General features: G+C 41.7%; 1 long non-coding RNA gene across 1 annotated transcript; it reads left to right on the top strand.

Moving 5' to 3' along the window:
- Window positions 1–331: 331 nt before the first annotated feature.
- Window positions 332–2,354, top strand: LOC123483090. The gene is made up of 5 exons (XR_006658062.1): window positions 332–523; window positions 801–1,007; window positions 1,203–1,441; window positions 1,541–1,641; window positions 1,765–2,354. It is a non-coding gene; the product is annotated as an uncharacterized LOC123483090 (long non-coding RNA).
- Window positions 2,355–25,735: the final 23,381 nt, after the last annotated feature.

Genomic DNA, 25,735 nt, shown 5'->3' with positions numbered 1-25,735 from the left:
AATTCAAATACCGATTCATTTTATGTAAAATACATATATAATAATTTCACTATTTACATTTACATTTCATGGTCCTGCGTTGGAGTGCTTCCTGAATTACTTAAAACTGTCAAACTGACCCATCAAAAGTTGGTAGGCGGAACCTAACGCCTGATTGGTTACCCTCTGCATCAAGCCAAGACAAATCAATTCCGGATAATGGATTGATGCAGAGCTACTGAACACATTCCAATACACTGGGTGGCGCTATTCACCTCTACGTTGGTTTAGTTACACGGTTAAACAGAACTTTCATTGCAACGGCTAAAAATCAAGAGAAGACTCGGGTCCTGCTAGCCCCAATGTTGAGACGCTGTGTGAGGTGCAGGACAAAATGTCTAAAAGTTGCCCGGAGCTGCTGAGAGAAGCAGCGAATTTGATTGAGGAAGCTCTGAGCAGAAGTCCAACGGCTCCCGCGGCACGGTGACTCCGGCAGCTCAGTCACAGCAGATACCGGCCGCTCAATCACGTACACCTGTCCAAGGTAAGCTAAGTAATTTCATGTTAGCCAGGTGTGCTACTATTTAATGATTCGGGACACACGTGTAGGTTAAATTAGATCGACTCGAACATGTATTTGCATGCGGTATTATGATGCTTCGTGCGTGACACATTTATTGTTAATGGGGGGGGAAGCATAAACCTAGCTAGTTCGCTAATCGGCTAAATGGTGTTAGCTGGCTTGAGCATCCCAAGATAGAAGTAGAGGCTGTTTTAGCTGACTGGTGACCATTGAGCTGTTACGTTTTTCTGTGTTGCAGCGGAGGTAGCAAGGCTCTTTGCGCCATATAACATTGGAGCCAGAAGGAATATGACGAGACGACCAGCACAAGTCCAAGTTAGCCGAAGAAGCTACACACACACTGTCTGTTGTTTGGCTGACCACAATGCGGATAAAATTCCAAGCGTACTGTTTAAAGCTGAACTTCTTACTTCAGGACTTGGAGAGCAAAAAGTAACATTTTCAGGTCAGTGCGAAACTAGGCATTTACCAAAAGTAAAAAAAAGTTTGTACTGTCTGTGGCTTGTTGAAATTATTTGCATTTCTTTTTATAGTGACTCAAACTTAATTGGTGTTCATAGTGTCAATAATAGTTATCACAGGCTTATTTGCTTAATTTAAGGTGAGGTGAGTTATGATTTTGTTTTGTTTTTTTCTCCAGGGAATGACCACGATCCCATGGTTATAACAAATAAACTGATGGAAGTGTTTCCGAAGCTCCAACAAGGGGGAGGCTTTGAATTTCTAAAACTTGTAGGATCTACTCGCAGTCGAAATCTTGCGTTGCTTCAGTGTCCCAGCACTGGATACACCCTTGCCTATCTGAAAGATCCATCGACGATGATTGGACAGGCTACAATCTACATACGTCCACTTCAACAGGATCTACCCTTAGATTGTGTACATACATTTACAGAGACTTAGTTTAATACATAATCAAAACAAAGATTACTGGTGACTTTTAATCATTAATTAAAAGCCATTTGTTGTTGTTGTTAGGAGAGCTCACGTCCTGCCTCTGGTCCAGTCATCCCCTGCATCACTTGTCAGAAGGAAGTTCCCTTTTCAGAGATGAAGCTGCACAGATTGAGCTGCAATGGGTATGTACTTCTTAAAGCAATGCAAGGGTAGCATAATTTATTTTCTTTGGGAATATGTCTCTCTTATTGTTGTGCACACAAATAAGCGAGTATGACCATCATTTCAATTGTGTTAACTTCAAGGACACCCATGCAGGAATCAGAAAGAGAACAAGAGGGAGGCCAAAGTGAAGAAAATGATAGTGAGACAGCCCTAGTCAGTGACAGTGTTCCAGTGAGGCCTGAAACATCAGCTGAGAGTGCAGTAGTACCGGCAGTGATTGTCAACGAGGAGTTGGATCGCAAAGAAACAGACAGTGGTTTGTGTCATCACAATAGTGTTGCTATAAGATTGTGTGTAACTGAAAAGTTAATAGAAAGATAACACCTGTAGGATATAATTAGATAAGATAATACAGTTACAGACAATTAATAACATGCAACTGGGTTTTTCTATTTTTCTAATATTTAGTTGTAGTTGTTTAGTAGTGCTGTTTTTATGTCAACTCAGCGTTGTGACAGGTTCTGAAGATGTTGGGTCTCACGTTTTGTCAGTGAAATGAACAGAATTTTCCTCCTGTTCTGTAGAGTGAGAGGATATCTGTATATGCAGGTAACATGCCAACTCACAATATGTCTCTCTGTAATAGATAACTTTATTGTTGTTGTTTGTTTAGAATGGAAGCTTTGGCCCATTCTGTGGACCATAATGAGACAGGAAGCTTCAAAGAAACAGCTTTTTTCCTTTCTTTTAAAAAGGAAAGTAAACTTTCAGTTTTTCCTTGCTTGTTCTAACACAACAAATAAAAACATGGGTTGGACATCAGTCTAAGATTCTTGATAACACTTCCACAGTCTCTACATATAGTCTAAGTGCATCAGTAACAGAAACTCCTGGAGCTGGCAAAATTGCAACCTCTTCATCTGAGAGCTCACGGGCCAGCTGAACCTCGGGGACTGACACAGTGCCTCGATGAAGGCAGTGAGGTCCGTTCCAATCGATCCCATATTCTTCAGGAACCTGAATGGATGACAAGCATAATCAGTCTTGTACTTAAAACTAGTTTGACATGTCCTTACACAAGATTGTTATTTTTGGTCACCAAGGCAGTGAGAAATGAAATGTTACTTATTCAGTTTTTTAAAATAATACAGCTTTGCATAGTATGCACTGTAGAAACTACAGCTCACAGGTTGATCTTTAAAAGCTCGGGAGATTTTAAAGAGACAATAATCTATAGTAAATGTTTCATTTAAAGTATCACATTTAGCACCATTTTTTTCTCCCATAATTCCTTTGGGGAAACAATTTTAAGAAAGTGTTTAAAGTTCATTGTTAACCTCAGTAGGATCCTCCTCAGGGCCTTGCTCTCTGTAACTTCTCCAGAGTTGCTGTGGTGACTGATTCCTTTCAGTTCTAAGACCGTGGAAGTTCCAAGCATCTCGAAAAGAGTCGAGGCTTTGCTGAACCAGTGGAAGGAAAATCCGGTGCAGAGCGAAAAGATGGACTTCATTGTCTGGATTCAGTGTCTCCTGATCTTCCAATGAAGTAAAGATCTGATAGAAGAGGTCCAGGGCATGTTCATAAACATCTCTCCACATCCTCTCTATTCTGTGTTTAGGATAAAATTGAGAAATTGTTAATTTATGACATATGCTAAAGTACATTCAACTAGTATGTTAGTTGTGTGAGCCTAGTTGCCAAACATATTTCTTTACCGCTGATTGTGGACACTTCTGCCTGTGATGTGTGAATTCCTGTCGGTACCTCTGCTTCTGATCATGAATTCTGCTACATCTGCATTCTCCCCCCTTTGTCAGACCGTACCCTTGATGGCAGCCCATACTGCTCAACAGCGGCGATAAAGCTCTGTAAGACCGTATGAGCTCTATTATTGCCGGCCACAGTCAGGTAGACCACTAAACGACTGAATCCATCCACCCCACCGTGGACAACAAATCTCCACCTGTTGCAAACACATGAAAAAATATAACTTTATTGTATAACAATTGTAATGAAACATATAGAAAGATGCATTGTTTATCTGCTAATATCACTGACCTGATAAGCTTATGGTGGCCATCTATATGCCACAAAGAGTTTGGGCCAGGAACAAAATACTGCCGTCGCCTTAATACACGCAGCCTCAGACGTCTCATGTAGACTCCCTCTGCATTGACTCTGCGTAAAGACTCTTGCAGTCTTGAGACTGAGGGGAGGAATTTAAAATGAATAACCACACACTCACTGGCTACTTATTTTGAGGATATAGTGGTGTCATAATAAAATAAATAATGTGTGTAAAACAGTCAACTATTACAGAACCACCACAGCTTCAAAAATGTACTTTACTGTCAGATATTGTACATATACATACATATATATATATATATATATATATATATATATATATATATATATATATATATATATATATATATATATATATATATATATATATATATATATATATATATATATATATATATATATACATACACATATATATACACATATATAAAAATTATATATACATATACATATATATATATATATATACACATACATACATACATATACATACATATATACATACATACATATATATATTTATATATATATATATACATACATATACATACATATATATACATACATACATATATTTATATATATATATATATATATACATACACACATATATATATACATATATATATACATATACATATATATACACATATACATATATATACACACATATATAGATAGATAGATAGATAGATAGATAGATAGATAGATAGATAGATAGATAGATAGATAGATAGATAGATAGATAGATAGATAGATAGATAGATAGATAGATAGATAGATAGATAGATAGATAGATAGATAGATAGATAGATAGATAGATAGATAGATACCACATGCTCGAACAGAGATGACCTGAGATTTTTTGCCTCCTATGATATTTTGCTTTTCTATGATTATATTATACCCTTTACAGCAGGGGCACATCCGGACAGCTGAGAATATTACTGTCAGATATTGTTCCACCTCTATTAAACAGGAGGCTAAAAATCACAGGACATATCTATCCTGATGATACAAGTCAGCCGTCCTGAAATGTGTGTTTCTCTTCACATTTCTTCTACACATTCTACATCTCAGAGGCGATGTCTTTCCATAAGCGGGCTTCCTTCACCTTTCAAAGGGGCAGAGCTCCAAATTAAAAATACATTTAAATAATGCCCATATTATTATCTACTCACTTGGAACATGCACACCTCTTGCATTCAGGTGACCACGCATTAGCTTGTAGCCGGTGTTTGGATGACTTCTGTGAATTTCACTTACAATACGGTCTAACTCCTCATCATTCACAGCTGAATAGAGATCTGTCTTTCTGTACAAACAAGAAAAACACAACATCAAGTAATGTTACCTTAAACGTCATATTCTTTCCGAGTGTATGAGAGCAGCAATTCATAAACAGAAAACTCATGAATTTAGTGTAAATACCTTAAACTGTATTGTTGCATGCGCCTCCTGATGGTCCTCTTTGACACACCGAACATCGCTGCAATTTGAACTGCGGGAACTCCACAAAGAAGTTGATGCTCCAGAACTGCACTCGGTATGTCAAACGCCAAACGCCCCGGTCCCTGTGTGTGTTGGGCCTGAAGTGCCCTGGTACCAGAGAAGCGGTGGACAACTTCTTCTAGATTTGCAATCACTCTGTGGTCGATATCTTCGTCGGAAAGTGCGGAAATGACTCCAACAACTTCAATAAGTTCCTCTGCTTTACTAGCTACATGCTCTGGGTCAGCAGGTCCTGCTTCTACATCCTCTGCTAAGTTTAAAATGTCTCTAACCAACTCCCTGGAAAGTTCACGGAGATCCTCCATTGTCTCTATCCAGGTTGGCCTACTCTACTTCAGACCAAAGCAATGGATCAGACTAGATTCGCGTTAGCCCCGCCCCACTGACTTTGATGGGTCAGTTTGACAGTTTTAAGTAATTCATGAATCACTGCAATGCAGGATCATGAAATGTAAATGTAAATAGTGAAATAATTATATATGTATTTTACATAAAATGAATCGGTATTTGAATTAATTAATGACACATTTAATAACACATTTATGTATTTAATTCAAATTTTAATTAATTAATGACACATTTAAGTAATTATTTAATGGTGTATTTATTTATTTAATTGTGGCACTTTTAGTCCTCCATAATAAATGAAGCTCACAACAATTTCTATAATTGACAAAGGTCCATGCAACAAACGGCCGCTCTTGGTCCAAAGTAAGCGCGGTGAAGAATAGCTGGGCAAGTGGCGGGAAAAAAAAACAACCCTTTGTAAACTTACAAGATAGGCAACCAATCACACAGTTATTCTACGTAGAATCTCCGAAATTGGAAGATTCCATTGGCCAACCAGCCCAAATAGGAGAGATACACATTTAATTTCCATCAGGTGCACAGGCCACATGGGTCATCCAGGTCAAGGTTCCAGACCTTGAAGGAAAAACTAGCCAACATTATTTGAATTTTTTTACATTCAATTAATCCAAATGAAGGCCTTGTAGGATAGTGCAATGCATTGATTCTTTCACCCACACATTTTTAACAATTTGGAGTTCCAAGTCTCAAAGACTATACAGTTGAAGTCTGAAGTTTACATGCACCTTAGCCAAATACATTTCAACTCAGTTTTTCACAATTCCTGACATTTAATCCTAGTAAAAATTCCCTGTTTTAGGTCAGTTAGGATCAGCACTTTATTTTAAGAATATGAAATGTCAGAATAATAGTAGAGAGAATGATTTATTTCAGATGTTATTGCTTTCATCACATTCCCAGTGGGTCAGAAGTTTACATACACTCAATAAGTATTTGGCAGCATTGCCTTTACATGTACATTTTAGTAATTTAGCAGACACTCTTATCCAGAGCAATTTACAGGAGCAATTAGGGTTAAGTGCCTTGTTCAAGGGCACGTCGACAGATTTTTCACCTAGTCGGCTCGGGGATTAGAACCAGCAACCTTTCGGTTACTGGCACATCGCTCTTAACCACTAAGCTACCTGCCGCTTTTATTTATTTCATTACATTCACACTTCTCCAGTGTGCCAGTGGCCATTGAAGGTGAGTTTTTGCCCACTGAAGTCGGTTACAACGCCAAACTGCAGTCAGGTCAAGAACCTGGTAAGGATGACGAGCACGCAGATGAGCTTCCCTGAGATGGTTTCTGACAGTTTGTGCAGAAATTCTTTGGTTGTTGAAATCCACAGTTTCATCAGCTGTCCGGATGGCTGGTCTCAGACGATTCCGCAGGTGAATAAGCCGGATGTGGAGGTCCTGGGCTGACGTGGTTACACGTGGTCTGCAGTTGTGAGGCCGGTTGGACGTACTGCCAAATTCTTTAAAGCAATGTTGGAGACAACTTCTGGTAGAGAAATTAACATTAAATTATCTGGCAACAGCTCTGGTGGACATTCCTGAAGTCAGCATGCCAATTGCGCGCTCCCTCAAAACTTGAGGCATCTGTGGCATTGTGTTGTGTGACAAAACTGCACATTTTAGAGTGGCCTTTTATTGTCCCCAGCACAAGGTGCACCTGTGTAATGATCATTCTGTTTTAATCAGTTTCTTGATATACCACACCTGTCAGGTGGATGGATTATCTTGGCAAAGGAGAAATGCTTACTAACAGGTATGTAATCAATTTTGTGCACAACATTTAAGATAAATAAGCTTTTTGTGCGTATGGAACATTTCCGGAATCTTTTATTTTAGCTCATGAACCATGGGACCAACACTTTACATGTTGCGTTCATATTTTTGTTCAGTATATTGTATCACTGTCACAACAAGTTTAATAATTTAGCTAGTTATTCTGCCTATTTATGGAGAGTCATACAAAAGCGCAGTGATATGATAAATAAGGAACTATGTTTAAATTTTTTAATGCCGGATGCTGGGAATATTCCAAATTGAAAATTAGTTCCACGTAATACAAGACAGATCGGTTGAGGGACGAGAGTTGTGTAGGAGTAACATCATCTGATGTAAGACAATGGCCACTTCATGCTTCCTCAGAACTCCAAACCTCACCCAGTTACCAACCGTCCAATAAAAATGTCCTAACTGACTTCTTTGACGAGACTCGGAACACCTTGTCACCCTTTCTCACTTTAGTGGCATTTCACAAAAGCACACTCCCTTCCGTCGCTCAATCGGCGCAAAATGGGGAAAAAAAGACCCTTGCATTTGCGGTTGCCATGGAAATGGATGCCAGACCGGCAGCAGCGTCTCAGCTAGTGGTGTTGTATTTAAAAGGTTTATTGCAATTACACATGTAGAGAGAGGCAGGCTGATTTGAATATGTCATTCAGCTCGGTGGTCATGTTTGAAAATGATGTGGAGAGAGATGGGGGTGAAAAGAAAGAGAGAAGGGAGAGAGAAGAGACGGGTATCAGATAAGTTGTAAAAATGTAAAGTCAGACACTCCAGGAAGGCAAAGAAAATAACAGCCTCTTTTAGGGTTGGTAGTTCCATGGAGGAATCCGAAAGCCTGAGAGAGAGAGAGAGAGAGAGAGAGAGAGTCTGGTTTGAGATAACAATCTGGACACAACAACTACTATCGGGGAGACAACAAGAAGTCACAGACATAACAGGCCGCAACATCAGAGCAGGGGCTACATGCCACCGATTAACATTGTAATTCACACATGTCGCATCAACCGTCTACTCTCTCTCTTCCCCGTTTCATTCACCGCTCGCATTAAGAGAAGAAAGACAATCTGTCATTTCATCATTAGTCTTCTCATTTGAGTCCTCTTTCTCCAGTTCTATCGTTCCTTTTTATTGTCTGTGACACCCGAAACCTAATTAAAATCATTTCTGCCATTAATATTTCGAATCAGGCCATGTAATTTAAAGAGAGTGGTCCGTCCAAGGATGGCTTACTCATCTTGTCTCTGCCGTGTGTGTGTCAACAAAATCTAATATTAAACTTTCCTCTAAAATAAATCATTTAAGAGACATTTGAAAAAGCTGTGGCGAAAATTTGGCGAATACCAATTGCAGGGTTATAAAGAGAAGTGAGGCATTGAATTAAAACATATGACTGAGAGAGGGAATCTGAGGCCTCCCTGAGGAGAGAATGGAGATGTGTATGCGCGTGCGTGTGTGTGTTGGTGGAGTCCGATTAAACAAATCTAAATGACAGCAGGTTCCCCATGTCGTGGTTTACATTACCAAAACCCAATTTAATAATAATGACCACCATGCATTAGTATATCTACCTAATACAGTGAGGGAAAAAAGTATTTGATCCCCTGCTGATTTTGTATGTTTGCCCACTGTCAAAGACATGATCGGTCTATAATTTTAATGGTAGGTTTATTTGAACAGTGAGAGACAGAATAACAACAAAATAATCCAGAAAAACGCATGTCAAAAATGTTATAAATTGATTTGCATTTTAATGAGGGAAATGAGTATTTGACCCCTCTGCAAAACATGACATAGTGCTTGGTGGCAACACCCTTGTTGGCAATCACAGAGATCAGATGTTTCTTGTAGTTGGCCACCAGGTTTGCACACATTTCAGGAGGGATTTTGTCCCACTCCTCTTTGCAGATCTTCTCCAAGTCATTAAGGTTTCGAGGCGGACGTTTGGCAACTCAAACTTTCAGCTCCCACCACAGATTTTCTATGGGATTAAGGTCTTGAGACTGGCTAGGCCACTCCAGGACCTTAATGTGCTTCTTCTTGAGCCACTCCTTTGTTGCCTTGGCCATGTGTTTTGGGTCATTTTCATGCTGGAATACCCATCCACGACCCATTTTCAATGCCCTGGCTGAGGGAAGGAGGTTCTCACCCAAGATTTGACGGCACTTGGCCCCATCCATCGTCCCTTTAATGGGGTGAAGTTGTCCTGTCCCCTTAGCAGAAAAAAAACCCCAAAGCATAATGTTTCCACCTCCATGTTTGACGGTGGGGATGGTGTTCTTGGGGTCATAGGCAGCATTCCTCCTCCTCCAAACACAGCGAGTTGAGTTGATGCCAAAGAGCTCGATTTTGGTCTCATCTGACCACAACACGTTCACCCAGTTCTCCTCTGAATCATTCAGATGTTCATTGGCAAACTTCAGACGGGCCTGTATATGTGCTTTCTTGGTGAGATCTTGCATGGAGCCCCAGGCTGAGGGAGATTGACAGTTATTTTGTGTTTCTTCCATTTGCGAATAATCACACCAACTGTTGTCACCTTCTCACCAAGCTGCTTGGCGATGGTCTTGTAGCCCATTCCAGCTTTGTGTAGGTATACAATCTTGTCCCTGACATCCTTGGAGAGCTCTTTGGTCTTGGCCATGGTGGAGAGTTTGGAATCTGATTGATTGATTGCTTCTGTGGACACATGTCTTTTATACAGGTAACAAACTGAGATTAGGAGCACTCCCTTTAAGAGTGTGCTCCTAATCTCAGCTCCTTACCTGTATAAAAGACACCTGGGAGCCAGAAATCTTTCTGATTGAGAGGGGGTCAAATACTTATTTCCCTCATTAAAATGCAAATCAATTTATAACATTTTTGACATGCGTTTTTCTGGATTTTTTTTTTGTTATTCTGTATCTCACTGTTCAAATAAACCATTAAAATTATAGACTGATCATTTCTTTGTCAGTGGGCAAATGTAAAAAATCAGCAGGGGATCAAATACTTTTTTCCCTCACTGTATATTAGCATAGCATGTGCATTTGTCACTCTCTAATCATATTTAGTGTGTTAGGGGGAAACTCACCATATGACCTAATCTCTGTTTTCATTTAATCCTTTCAGATAGCCAGAGGGATTAGGGCTCAACTTTGAGTCTAGGAAGGCACACATACTGTTCACTCAAAGGCACAACAACTGATTGTTTTTCACTTAGTCAGCTCGGGGATTCAAACCAGTGACCTTTCGGTTACTGGCCCAGTGTGCTTAACCGCTATGCCACCTGCCGTCAGATGTTAAAGTTACGTGGCTTAACACCGATATCTTATCTTAATAGACCCCCTGGGTTACAGTTCGGACTCTCTTTTTTCAACTTTCTTTCTCACTCGCTCTCTACCATCTCTCAACCGTCTCTCTCTCTCTATCGTCTCTCTACTGTCTCTCTCTCTCTACCGTCTCTCTCTCTACCGTCTTTCTCTCTCTACCATCGCTCTCTCTCTCTCTCTCTGCACATCTCTCTCTCTCTCTCTCTTTCTCTCTCCCGCTCTCTCTGAAATGGTTGTTTTCACCATCCGTCCATCCCTGTTCTATTTGTGAAAAGTGAGGCGAGGAGTCAAGCTCTATTTTCATGTTCAACAGAGTCTAGCTATCAGTTAAAGTGAAGAGTGAGGAGGATTAGGAATGAGGGAGGGGGTAAAGAATGGAAGGGGGGAACGGTAGAATAAGGGAGGTGGAGGGAGCGAGGAATGTTTGTGTACAGTGTGTAATCGGAGAAGGCTATCGATTCCTGGACTGCCTCATCTCCTCTTTCTCCCTTTCCGACTCGACCGTGAAACTTCAACTATAGATTAGTTTTACACCCGTTATTGATTTGAGCAGACCAATTAAACAGTACATACAATTTAGTGGATTCGCGTCATGTGGTGGCGTCAAGCCCATAGGGGGCACAGGTTTGTCCTGTAAGATTTGCCCCCTCAGATTTGTCCTGTAAAAGAAAAAGAAAAACGTAAGTGTTTTGTTGTAATTTTTCTGTAATACTAGCCACCTTAATTTGAGAGCCAGTTTGTTACAGCAGGAAAATAATCCTGCAGCAATAGGAAATGTGCATTATTATGTGGATTTTAATTAATGCACATTTTTGTAGGGGTTGATACATCTTTCGTAAGGGATAATCAAGTCTGTAATTTTAAAGTGGAAATTACAAACTTCAAAATATTTTTTAAACCTCAAATACACTACAAGTTTTAATTTCCTGTGACAGGTTGATCAAATTAAGATCCTCAATCGCCGCAAGATAAAAACGTAATATTCAATATCAGTAAGTTAGACTAAATCTTAGCACTTCATACACTCGTGGGTAATAACATTCAATCTGGATAATAACACAAAACAAATCATAAGGCTGGAGAAATGTATAGACAAACATGCAACACTCAAACATGACGGACGGTAAATGAGGAGAATCAATCTCCAAGAGAAAACACAACTCCTCGACGAATACAGATGATTTATGTTTTTCACCACTGGGACTGGTAAGTGTGGAAAGCGACCTGTTGAAGTCGATAAATGACAAACTGGGCATACTTGAATTAGTCAGTAAGGATATACAGAAGTTGAAAGTGAGCCTTGAAATGAGTGACGAAAAAGCTGCGATAATGGAGAAAGAAACAAATAAGCTAAAAGGGACAGTCACTAAGATAGAAACTGACCTTAATTAACTTAAAAGGATAACATATTTCTGAGAGAAGCCTTACTAGACATACAGACTAGATCTATGAGAGAAAATCTAGTACTTATGGGTATCCAAGAAAAAGAAGAAGAGGTTCCCGAAAAAATTGTGAAGGACTTCTTTCCTACAGCGCTTCAAATTCCACTCGATGTTGTCGATAAAATCCAACTCGAACGTGTACACCGTTTCAGACAAAGAGGACAGAGATATGAGCGTCCAATCGTTGCCAGATTTGCTTTCTTTAAGGATAAAGTAATGTTTAAATGGTAAAAGACTTGCTGGCACAAAAATAGGCATGAATGATCAGTTCCCGAGGGAGATTGCAGAACGGCGCAAAGTTCTCTATCCAATCTTCAAGGAAAATAGATTAAAAGGGAAGCGTGTTTCTCTCGTTGTCGATAAACTGTATATTGACAACCAAATGTTCCGTGACACGGAAAAAATTCCAAAGTTCTAATAGAGGAGTCAAATAATGGAACACCAAATACTAGCCATGATAGGGATTGCAATAATAAAACAAATGTATAGTATTTATAGTATTTTATAAAGGGATAAGACTGCATTAGAAGAAAGGATAACTAGCTAAATAATACATTGTCATATATAACTAATTAGAACACAAAAGTACTCAATCAACATGGTGGAGATAAAAACACAGCAAATAGAAGACATAGAAGGCACAGTATATGGGTATGTGTGGATGTATTGGGATGGAAGGTGTGGTGTGTTTTTGTGTTTGGAAAAGTGTGGCGTTAAGTGAGTGAGAAAGGAAATGGTTGCCTATCCCAGAACCAATGTGGGTCTGTGAGCAGGGGTTGTGAGAGAGAGCTTTCAATTTTGTGCAGATGAGGGATATACATTTAAAATATTTAATTTTTTAATGTCCTATCATGATGGAACGGTCCCCAACCCTATACCCTAGACACCAACCTGAGCGACCCATACACCAAAGAGAAGTCCCCATCTGTTTTACGGCCCTGCTGTAAGTTGCCTATATGCAGCCAAAACAGAAAGTAAAATGCATTCAGAGACCTACTAGAGCAGCACTGCCCCTTCAAGATTCTGAGCCTGCCTGGCAGGGTTGGTCCTACAAAGCCAGAGCCCCCTGATGGGAGAGCATAATATACAAGGAAATTCTCAAAGCTGCTAATGGGAACCTTGACGACCTTGTACCTTGCCGGTGGGGATTCCGGTGGGGTACCCCCACCCAGTTAGTGGCAGTGCTGGCAACACTGGCTGCAGTAACCCATGGGGAGGGGGTCACACTCTGACAATCAGAGAGGGGGCATGTTATTATGGCCCTGGTGGCACAAAATAATCAAAGGTCTGACTGCACAGAGATGCTTGGGAAAATGGTTACAACGGGGGACCAGAGTGTCTATGTTTCAGGGGAAGGGGGTGGATCTGATCTCCATCACCTAGGACTTGACATTGGTTAATCAAATCTCAAATGTTTGTCAATCTTTGCTCAATCTGCATGCTTTCTCAAACAGCTGTAACTGTATATGCATTCGTAAATCAGGTACTTTCTTGAGTTGGGCTCTGGGATGTAACAACCGTTGAGCATCGGAGCTTATGGTGTATTGTGGGGGAAAGGAGTTGAGTGTGTAAGAGTGTGTGTGTGTATGTATCCCACATCTGTTGCAAGGGGGTAAGGATGTTAGGGAGAATAAAGGATGAACCACAATAGTTGTTTGCTAACTTAATAATTGCTTGACAAAAATGTTATGTAATGCAATTACAATCCTGGTTATAGGTAACAATCCTTTGCATTAACTGCCAAAATGATTATGCATATTAATTGATAATGATGGAAATTAAGACATGCAAGATATTTGAATAGATATATATTTTTAATAGCTATATATATAAAGCAAATTGAGGTGAGAGCATTGGAAATACTTTTAGCGGTTGACCTGCTTCTGTTATATGTGTGGCAATTTGTTCTGTTTTCGGAGGATGGGTCCTGGCCTCTCGGGGGGCCTAGTGATCCGGGGGGACGGGGGTGGTCTGCCGATCACTGGGATGACAACCCAACTTGGGATGTGGAGGTGCTTAGTGGCAATGCAATATCATTGTACAGCTATATGGACATGCAATCACTTTTTAATGGTAAATTTACAAACATATATTATGATAAATAGATTTGAAACTTGTATCTCTTTATGGTAAATGGAGAAATAAGTATAGCCAGTTATAATTGTAATGGCTCAGCAGTTAATACGAAAGAAAGAACAATATTTACATGGCTTAAAGAGAAGGAATATAATATCTATTGTTTACAGGAAACTCATTCAACAATTTTAGATGAAGTTGTGTGGAAAAAGGACTGTGGGGGCGAAATATACTTCTCCAATGGGCAAAGAAACTCAAAAGGGGTGATGATATTAATTAACAGTAACTTTGATCTGAATTTACAAATTGTCCAAACAATTCCGCAAGGTAGATGAATGATTTTAAATATGTTATTGGACCGTAAACAGATATGGCTCATTAACCTTTATGGACCAAATAATGATGATCCACGCTTCTTTGAAAATATACGGTACCGTTCAAAAGTTTGGGGTCACTTAGAAATGTTCTTGTTTTCCATGAAAACAGACATGAAATGAGTTTGAATAGGAAATATAGCAAAATGTATAGGACATGTAGTCATTGACAAGGTTAGAAAATGATTTTTAATAGAAATAATAATTGTGTCCTGCAAACTTTGCTTTCGTCAAAGAATCCTCCATTTGCAGTAATTACAGCCTTGCAGACCTTTGACATTTTAGTTGTCAATTTGTTGAGGTAATCTGAAGAGATTTCACCCCATGCTTTCTGTGTCACGCCCTGGCTCTGGGGACGCTTGTATGTTGAGCCAGGGTGTGAGTGTTCTTTGTTTATTCTAGTTTATGTATATCTATGTTGTCCAGAGTGGTTCTCAATCAGAGGCAACGAGTGTCAGCTGTTGCTGGTTGTCTCTGGTTGGGAACCATATTTAGACAGGCTGTTTTCCCACAGTGTTTGTGGGATCTTGTTCCTATGTAGGTTTGTGTTTTGCACCTTTGGACGGCACGTATCGATTTGTTGTTTTGTTCGTGTATCATTTAATAAATAAGTATGTTCACTTTCCACGCTGCGCCTTGGTCCTCTGTATCCGACGGTCGTGACAGAAAATCCCACCAACACTGGACCAAGCAGCGTGTCCAGGAGCCAACGCCAGAGGTATCGCTAAAGGACATCAACCTCGACTGGGCCTGGCCCACGGGAGGAGAGACCCCCAGAACATTTTTAGGGGGCTCACGCCCGTGGACGACGGGGCAGCAGGAGGCCGCGATAGAGCGGTCCAGCGGGTTTGCAGAGGAGGCCGCCAGGTTAAGGGGGCCACTGGACACAGAGGGGAGGGAAAGTGTAGAGGCACGGCGAGAGGTACTGGGGTGTGTTACCAGTCCGGTCCGGCCCATTCCTGATCCCTGCGTAGGGCCAGTGGTGTGTGTCCCCAGTACGGTCCGGCCTGTTCCTGTTCCTCGCATCGAGCCTGTGGTGCGCATCGTCAGCCCGGCCCGGCCTGTTCCTGCTCCACGCACCAAGCCTATGGTGCGCATCGTCAGCCCGGTTCGGCCCATTCCTGCTCCCCGCACCAAGCCAGTGGTGCGCGTCGTCAGCCCGGCCCGGCCCGTTCCTGCTCCCCGCACCAAGCCAGTGGTGCGCGTCGTCAGCCCGGTCCGGCCTGTTCCTGCTCCACGCACCAAGCCTATGGTGCGCATCGTCAGCCCGGTTCGGCCCATTCCTGCTCCCCACACCAAGCCAGTGGTGTGTGTCGTCAGTCCGGCACAGCCCGTGCCTGTTCCACCGGTGCCTGGTCCGGCACCGGTCAGCTGCTCCACGCCGGAGCTAGAGCAATCCGCTCCACCGGTGTGCAGTCCAGCTCCGGCCAGCAGGGCCAGACCGGACCAGGGGTACTTTGGGGGGTTGGAGAGGGAGTGGGAATCATGCCCGGAGCCAGATCCGCCGCCAAGGCGGAGTGCCCACCCGGTCCCTCCCCTGTGGTATTTGGTTGGCGCGGTCGGAGTCCGCGCCTTTGGGGGGGGGGTACTGTCACGCCCTGGCTCTGGGGACGCTTGTATGTTGAGCCAGGGTGTGAGTGTTCTTTGTTTATTCTAGTTTTTGTATATCTATGTTGTCCAGAGTGGTTCTCAATCAGAGGCAACGAGTGTCAGCTGTTGCTGGTTGTCTCTGATTGGGAACCATATTTAGACAGGCTGTTTTCCCACAGTGTTTGTGGGATCTTGTTCCTGTGTAGGTTTGTGTTTTGCACCTTTGGACGTCACGTATCGATTTGTTGTTTTGTTCGTGTATCATTTAATAAATAAGTATGTTCACTTTCCACGCTGCGCCTTGGTCCTCTGTATCCGACAGTCGTGACATCCTGAAGCACCTCCCACAAGTTGGATTGGCTTGATGGGCACTTCTTACTTACCGTATGGTCAAGCTGCTCCCGCAACAGCTCAATAGGGTTGAGATCCGGTTACTGTGCTGGCCACTCCATTATAGACAGAATACCAGCTGACTGCTTCTTCCATAAATAGTTATTGCAGTTTGGAGCTGTGCTTTGGGTCATTGTCCTGTTATAGGATGAAATTGGCTCCAAACAAGCACCGTCCACAGGGTATGAAATGGTGTTGCAAAATGGAGTGATAGCCTTCCTTCTTCAAGATCCCTTTTACCCTGTACAAATCTCCAAAGCACCCCCAGACCATCACATTGCCTCCACCATGCTTGACAGATGTCATCAAGCACTCCTCCAGCAACTTTTCATTTGGTCTGCGTCTCACAAATGTTCTTCTTTGTGATCCGAACACCTCAAACTTCGATTTGTCTGTCCATAACACTTTTTTCCAATCTTCCCCTGTCCAGTGTCTGTGTACTTTTGCCCATCTTAATCTTTTCTTTTTATTGGCCAGTCTGAGATATGGCTTTTTCTTTGCAACTCTGCCTAGAAGGTCAGCATCCCGGAGTCGCCTCTTCACTGTTGACGTTGAGACTGGTGTTTTGCGGGTACTATTTAATGAAGCTGCCAGTTGAGGACCTTTGAGGCATCTGTTTCTCAAACTAGACACGCTAATGTATTTGTCCTCTTGCTCAGTTGTGCTCAGTTGTCCTATTTCTATTCTGGTTGGAGCCAGTTTGCGCTGTTCTGTGAAGGGAGTAGTACACAGCGTTGTACGAGATCTTCAGTTTCTTGGCAATTTCTCGCATGGAATAGCCTTCATTTCTCAGAACAAGAATAGACTGACGGGTTTTAGAAGAAGATTTTTTGTTTCTGGCCATTTTGATTCTGTAATCGAACCCACAATTGCTGATGCTCCAGATACTCAACTAGTCTCAAGAAGGCCAGTTCTATTGCTTCTTTAATCAGCACAACAGTTTTCAGCTGTGCTAACATAATTGCAAAAGGGTTTTCTAATGATCAATTAGCCTTTTAAAATGATAACCTTGGATTAGCAGAAACAATGTGCCATTCGAACACAGGACTGATGGTTGCTGATAATGGGCCTCTGTACACCTATGTAGATATTCCATTAAAAATCAGCAGTTTCAGGCTACAATAGCCATTTACAACATTAACAATGTCTACACTGTATTGCTTTTTCTTTCGAAAACAAGGACATTTCTAAGTGACCCCAAACTTTTGAACGTAATGTATATAATAAATGATCAACCCTGCAAGCAGTACAATACTCTATTATTATGGTGGGAGATTATAATTCTGTTTTAAATACCTCAATGGACCGTAAAGGAAATCACACTACAAACTATCACCCTCATGCTCTTAAGGAAATCATGAATGTCATGGATATATTAGAACTAGTGGATATATGGAGGCTTCAATATCCTGACCTATAAATGGCGAAGACTCAATCAAGTTAGTCGTCTTGACTACTTTCTTATGTCATTCTTGTTGGCACCAAAAGTGTTGATAGGGGACAGAATGCGGTCAGACCATCAGATAATTGTCATATACATTACTCTTACTGAATTTCCACGTGGGCGAGGATATTGGAAATGTAATCAAAGCTATTGAATGATAACTTATTTTTAACTAGGACAGAGGAATTTATAACTGCATTTTTCCAACATAGGTACAGCAAATCCCCTTTTTGCATGGGACACTTTTTAATGTGCCTTTAGAGGCCATGCAATTTAGTACTCATCTCGAAAACAAAAGCAATTTAGGTCAAAAGAGTCCAGACTAACAAAGGAAATAGAAGGTCTAACAGAACAGATAGATAGCAATAAAAACTGTACCATAGAGGCTCAGAATAAGTTAAGGAAATACAAAAATAAATGGAGGAACTTATTCAAGAAAGATCAAGTGTAATATATTATCAAAAGAAAGCAAACTGGATGGAATATGTAGAAAAATGAACCAAATTATTTGTAAATCTTCAACATAGAAATGCTACCAAAAATAATTTACTGAAACTGGTTACAAATGACGGAGGCAACCATGATTTATCAAATTATATTTTGAAGGTGGAAGCAAAGTACTTTAAGCATATGTTTTCGTTTCAGTCGCCTCCATCTCCTCTGACCGAAGCTAATGGTTTGTTTCTATTGATAATGTAAAATTAACAGCCATACAGAAAGACTCATGTGAAGGAGAAATTACAGAGGAGGATCTTCAGGATGCAATTAAAGACTTTAAGTCTGGTAAAACTCCAGGGTTGGATGGCATACCAGTTGAGATATACCAAACCTTTTTTGATATACTCAGAGGACCGTTATCAGCATGTTTTAACCACTCCTATGTAAATGGTAGATTATCAGACACTCAAGAAGAAGGTCTGATTTCATTATTACTGAAACAGGATACAAGTGGGAAATATAAAGATCCAGTCTATTAAAACAATTGGATGCCCCTTACACTTCAGTGGAGATAATATAAGGCAAGTACTGGAAACAATAGAACACTATGAAAAATCTGGGAAACCAGGCCTGCTATTCATAGCTGACTTTGAAAAGGCTTTTGATAAAGTACAGCTGGAGTTTATATATAAATACCTGGAGCATTTCAGTTTTGGAGAATCTCTTATAAAATGGGTTAAAATCATGTATAGTAACCCTAGATGTAAAATAGTAAATAATGGCTATTTCTCTGAAAGTTTTAAACTCTCAAGAGGAGTAAACAAGGTTGTCCACTATCGGCAAATCTATTTATTATGGCCATCGAAATGTTAGTTATTAAAATCAGATCCAACAATAATATCAAGGGATTCGAAATCCAAGGCTTAAAAACGAAGGTGTCATTGTATACTGATGATTCGTGTTTTCTTTTAAATCCATAACTTGAATCCCTCCACAGCTTCATAGAGCATCTAGATAAATGTTCTAACCTCTCTGGATTACAACCAAATTATGATAAGTATGCTATATTACGTATCCTACTCTGTCTCACTTCCCTCCACTCTCAAACACACACACATCCCTATCCCTCCTGCCTCCTGCCACTCTCCCGGGCGAGAGGGTGAGCTCCCAAATTGGGTGCCTATCAGGGCCTAAAGCGACTGGGAGTCATCCAAGACTGCCGCTACCCTGTCACTTAATCCAGCCATGTCTCACTCATTAGGCTCCCAGCAAGAGAACTACCGACCCGGCACAGCAAGCCAACCAAGGCAGAGTGCATCTCCATCCCCCAAAGCTTTTCAACATATCTATTACTTTCTGTCACGGGCACTCATAAAGATGCACGCATTGCAGCTGCAAGTGGAGCTGGTGTATCTCTCTCTCTCTGTCTGCTTGCTGCTGGGAAGAGAGAGGGGCTGGGATGAAGTTAGAGTAGTGGTTTCCATGGTAACCTCTCTTTCGCTCTCCCTCATCTCCCTCCCTCCCTTTCCATCCCTTCTCTTTTGCTCTCTCTCCGGTTGACATGGAGGGTCAGGGAGGTGCAGCATAGAGCGAGCTGCTCCACCCCAGCAGCAGCACACATATTACCCTGTTCAGATCGATAGGTTGATTGAGTTCAGACGCTCTCCCACCTACTTCTGCTGAGGGCCAGTCCAAAGGGATGACTTCTCCCATCACAGCCTGAACTACAGTAACTACAACACAACAAAGGAAGAGTGAACTACTGCCTCCAAGACCACAGAAGAAGAGGCAGAGTGAACTACTGCCTCCAAGAGCACAGAGGAAGAGGGAGAGTGAGCTACAGCCTCCAAGACCACATAGGAAGAGGGCGAGTGAACTACCGCCTCCAACACCACAGAGGAAGAGGGAGAGTGAGCTACAGCTTCAAGACCACAGAGGAAGACTGAACATTAACTGCAGATTTCAAGAAGGCAGAGAAAGAGAGAGTGTGAACTACTGCTTCCAAGACCACAGAGGAAGAGGAACAGTGAAATACTGCCTCCAAGACCACAGAGGAAGAGGAAGAGTGAACTACAGCCTCCAAGACCACAGAGGAAGAGACACTTTTGACAACTGTGAGGGCGGAAAGATTTGGCACAATGCATTTTTGTGCTGTAGGCCAATGCATCACTGCTGTTGTTTTGAAGAGTGACACTGTGTTGATTTTGCAGTGTGGAACATGCAGACAGGCCAGTGCCAGCCTATGCCAACCTGTGCCCTTGTGAAAGCTCTTACAAATCATGTACGCTATAAATCCAGCACCAATGCTGCACGTTCTTGAAATAATACTGTGATAAAAGAAAATGCTAAGTAGAAATCAGTTTGTTCTAAATACACTGCTCCTTGAGATCTGAGCCTGATGCTAATAAGCTACCACCAACCGTGGGAGCTAACTGTTGATTAGAGGAAGAGGAACTGCTTTTGATGCCCTTTTGACTGTTCTTAGCTGTGTTGTTTTGTTTTCCCGGCTGGGTCACACTCACACTCTTGGTGCGTGTCCCACTGAGCCTCTGCACACACACTCATACCAACAACCTAGCTCATTACTGTGTGACCGCCCTCCCATGCACTGTAAAATATGTAAGTGTTGAATCTACTTTTAAAAAATTAAGGCAACAAATGTACACACAATATTATTGAGCAGATGTAATGTCTTATGTTTTTGAGTGAAAAAACTTGTTTGAATTTACACAAATAAAGTAAGCACAGGGAATTAACAATAGCCATAAAAATGTGTTGGATTTACTGATGAAATATGAGTTGATATAACAAAAAGTGTTTCACAAACATTTAACAATGTCTAATGTATTTGATCAGTTGCTATTTTACCCCACTTTGGCAGGCATTGGTGAACACAGTACTCAATCCACCAGCAGTAACTGGAGGTAGAACTGCAAGCATTGCAGGATGCTGCAATTGCCTCTGTCTTAAAGGGTGGTGATGGTGGGAATGGGTTGTCTCATCATTGAACATCAATTTGCTTGACGGTTTGATATCCATTCATCATGCTCCATTACACTTCATGACACAAGCTGCTTAATACTTATATAATACTTATATAGAAATATACTTTATTTCTTTAAACATGCATACAATATTATGTAAAATAATCAAAGTCTAATAAAAATTGAATTACCCACAATCCACAAAAAACAGAGCCACTCACCAAGTTGTTGCAAGAACATACAATTATTAAGTAGAGAGCAATATTATTATACTGAAAATACTTACTTAAATGTTTTGGTAAAATGAAATTAACAAATCATTGAAATGACCTGCATTCATTTTCATTAAGTACAGTAAGTGTATTTTTGGCAATTTCAATTGACCCCAGAATAATTTTTTACAGTATGTGTACAACGCGAGAGTGGGGGTCCAGAAAGACAATCGGTAATTATTGATCTCGCCTTTTTTAACAAATCCACCAGGAGAGTTGTGCAAGCCTGCCGCTGTAATGCAACGCTGTCCCCTCTGCCCTCCTACGGGCTGCCGCTATGGAGGACGAGGCGGATGAAGCGTTTTGGGCGACCTCCCACCCTATACGGCTATTATCGATGAGCCGTTTGCTTGTTTGTCTTTTAATGGCCCATTAAAGCCTAACCGCCGCAGACGCCTAGACAAAACACATTCTGTTTGTTATGTCTGTTTGCTCTCTGTCATTTTGTTTATTTATTTGTTTTGGCTCGTTGCAGTGCGTAAAATATTTAGTTGTTTCTCCACCTGGTGTATATGTCTGATCGATCTGTTTGTCTCTCTCTCCCTATTTAATGGCCGCGTTCGTTTCTACGTAATTTCTATAAAGAGCTGGACGTAATTGTGATTTTGTGCTAAAAAGAGGACTCTGTGAGATTAATTGGGGGCCTGGTGGAACATTGTGAGATTAATTGGGGGCCTGGTGGAACATCCTGATGAGGTGGCGGGCACCTGAGGGGGTTTCATGGATTAAGTCAATTCCAGCCCTGCAAGCATCTCCTACCTGAGATATAGACTAATGTGTTCACTTTAAACTTTAAAGACTCACTCTGTGAGTTGTTTCATTGTTTTTTAATGGGGGATACATTCACCCTGTGGTGTTCTTTGCTTTGATCACAACCAGTGCTGAAAGAGTACCGATATGAACACTTTAAAGCAGGTAATAGTCTGTTTGCTATGAGTACAGAAATTAAGAGAGAGTAGGAAGAGGTTGTTTTGAGGTGGTTGTTTTACAGTCAAATAACGTTTTCTCTTGAACATAAGCTTAGGACACTTGATGAAATCCAACTTCAAATTCACATTCATCTTCAGCTTCAAGACCTCACACTATGTTCCCTTACCTCTCAATGTGTTATTTAATCATGACATTCCAAGGTAGCATTTCTACTATTATAGAGTAAATCAATGTTTAAACCCTGACCTTGAGTGTGAGTTTGGACTGTTTTGTGAGATATGATTATTGATATTAAAATAGAATAAGAGGCTTATATTTGAAGGGCATTTTTATAGAAATTAATGTGGTAGAAATTAAATAAAACAATAATGTTGAGGGATTAAGCTTAGAACTACCTTAAACCTAAGCATTGACATCCTACGTATTCCTACATAAAATATTAAACAAATATTGACTTTGATGTATATTTTAATCAGAGTGACCTCACCATACTTTCTCAAATAACCAAGTCTAGTCTCAACAGTGGACAATTGTTCCAGATAATATATAATGAACAGTTAATATTGAACATCTAGGCAGCAGAGAGGTATAATGTGTCTAAAAGAAAGCCATCACATGTGATAGAGTCTTCTTGAAGGCTTTGGTTGTGTGAGCTACATGGAATTAACACGTCCACACCCTGAACACTGTGATTAAACAGAGGCACTGTAGCTTTAGAGTGTGGTCTCTGCCTTTTAACTGCACACAGAAGTGAAACGAAGGTGAATCTTCCTTTTAGGTGAGAAGGGGAAAAGAGTGGGAGGTGGGTGTGACTAGGGCTGTGGCGGTCACGAAATTTCATCAGCTTGTCAAGCAAATACCTGCCGGACTCACAGTAATTAACCGTTAATTAACATAAACACATGTAGCATCTCCTGGCTTCCACACATTGCCTACAAGCCATTTAAAAAAAAAGGGGGGGGAGTGAATCGTTATGCACACTCAAGTTTTCTGTTTTTTTTCCCTCTTATTTCTTGTTTGTTTCACACACAAAAAAAGTTGCATCTTCAAAGTGATAGGCATGTTGTGTAAATCAAATGATACAACCCCCCCAAAAAATATATTTTTAATTCCAGGTTATAAGCCAACAAAATAGGAAAAATGGCATGGGGGGTGAATACTTTCGCAAGCCACTGTAATAAACAGAGTAGCAGCAGCGTAAAGGAGGGGGTGAGGTGGGGTCGGGGGGACAGTGCATATAGTCCGGGTAGCCATAATTAGCTGTTCAGGAGTCTTATGGCTTTGGGGTAGAAGCTGTTAAGAAGCCTTTTGGACCTTGACTTGGCGCTCCGATACCGCTTGCCGTGCGGTAGCAGAGAGAACAATCTATGACTAGGGTGGCTGGAGTCTTTGACAATTTTTAGGGCCTTCCTCTGACACCGCCTGGTATAGAGGTCCTGGATGGCAGGAAGCTTGGCCCCAGTTATGTATTGGGCCATACGCACTACCCTCTGTAGTGCCTTGCGGTCGGAGTCTGAGCAGTTGCCATACCAGGCGGTGATGCAACCAGTCAGGATGTTCTCGATGGTGCAGCTGTAGAACTTTTTGAGGATCTGAGGACCCATGCCAAATCTTTTCAGTCTACTGAGGGGGAATAGGCTTTGTCGTGCCCTCTTCATGACTGTCTTGGTGTGTTTGGACCATGATAGTTTGTTGGTGATGTGGACACCAAGGAACTTGAAGCTCTCAACCTGTTCCAATACAGCCCCGTCAATGAGAATCCTCTTTTTTTTCCTGTAGTCCACAATCATCTCCTTTGTCTTGATCACATTGAGGGAGAGGTTGTTATCCTGGCACCACACAGCCAGGTCTCTGAACTCCTCCCTATAGGCTGTGTCATCGTTGTCCGTGATCAGGTCTACCACTGTTGTGTCATCGGCAAACTTAATGATGGTGTTAGAGTCGTGCCTGGCCATGCAGTCATGGGTGAACAGGGAGCACGCACCCTTGAGGGGCCCCCGTGTTGAGGATCAGGGTAGCAGATGTGTTGTTACCTACCCTCACCACCTGGGCGCGCCCCGTCAGGAAGTCCAGGATCCAGTTGCAGAGGGAGGTGTTTAGTCCCAGGGTCCTTAGCTTAGTGATGAGCTTTGAGGGCACTATGGTGTTGAACGCTGAGCTGTAGTCAATGAATAGCATTCTCACGTAGGAGTTCCTTTTGTCCAGGTGGGAAAGGGCAGTGTGGAGTGCAAAAGAAATTGCATCATCTGTGGATCTGTTGGGGCGGTGTGCAAGTTGGTGTGGGGCTAGGGTTTCTGGGATAATGGTGTTGTTGTGAGCCATGACAAGCCTTTCAATGCACTTCATGGCTACAGACGTGAGTGCTACGGGTCGGTAGTCATTTAGGCAGGTTATCTTAGTGTTCTTGGGCACAGGGACTATGGTGGTCTGCTTGAAACATGTTGGTATTACAGACTCAGTCATGGACATGTTGAAAATGTCAGTGAAGACACTTGCCAGTTGGTCAGCGCATGCTCGGAGTACACGTCCTTGTAATCCGTCTGTCCCTGCGGCCTTGTGAATGTTGACCTTCTTAAAAGTCTTACTCACATCGGCTACGGAGAGCGTGATCACATAGTTATCCGGAACAGCTGATGCTGTAATGCATGCTTCAGTGTTGCATGCCTCGAAGCAAGCATAGAATTGATTTAGCTCGTCTGTTAGGCTTGTGTCACTGGGCAGCTCACAGCTGTGCTTCCCTTTGAAGTCTGTATGAGTTTGCAAGCCCTGCCACATCCGACGAGCATCGGAGCCGGTGTAGTACGATTCAATCTTAGTCCTGTATTGACTCTTTGCCTGTCTGATGGTTAGTCGGAGGGCATAGCGGGATTTCTTATAAGCGTCCAGGTTATAGTACCGCTCCTTGAAAGCGGCAGCTCTACCCTTTAGCTCAGTCCATCCATGGCTTCTGGTTGGTGCATGTACGTATGGTTACTGTGGGGACGACGTCAGCGATGCACTCATTGATGAAGCCAGTGACTGATGTGGTGTACTCCTCAATGCCATCGGAAGAATCCCGGAACATATTCCAGTCTGTGCTAGCAAAACAGTCCTGTAGCTTAGCATCTACATCATC

Source organism: Coregonus clupeaformis, unplaced genomic scaffold (genome assembly GCF_020615455.1).
Source record: "Coregonus clupeaformis isolate EN_2021a unplaced genomic scaffold, ASM2061545v1 scaf0023, whole genome shotgun sequence".
Taxonomy (NCBI): Eukaryota; Metazoa; Chordata; class Actinopteri; order Salmoniformes; family Salmonidae; genus Coregonus; species Coregonus clupeaformis.
This window is presented reverse-complemented; position numbering and strand designations above follow the sequence as displayed.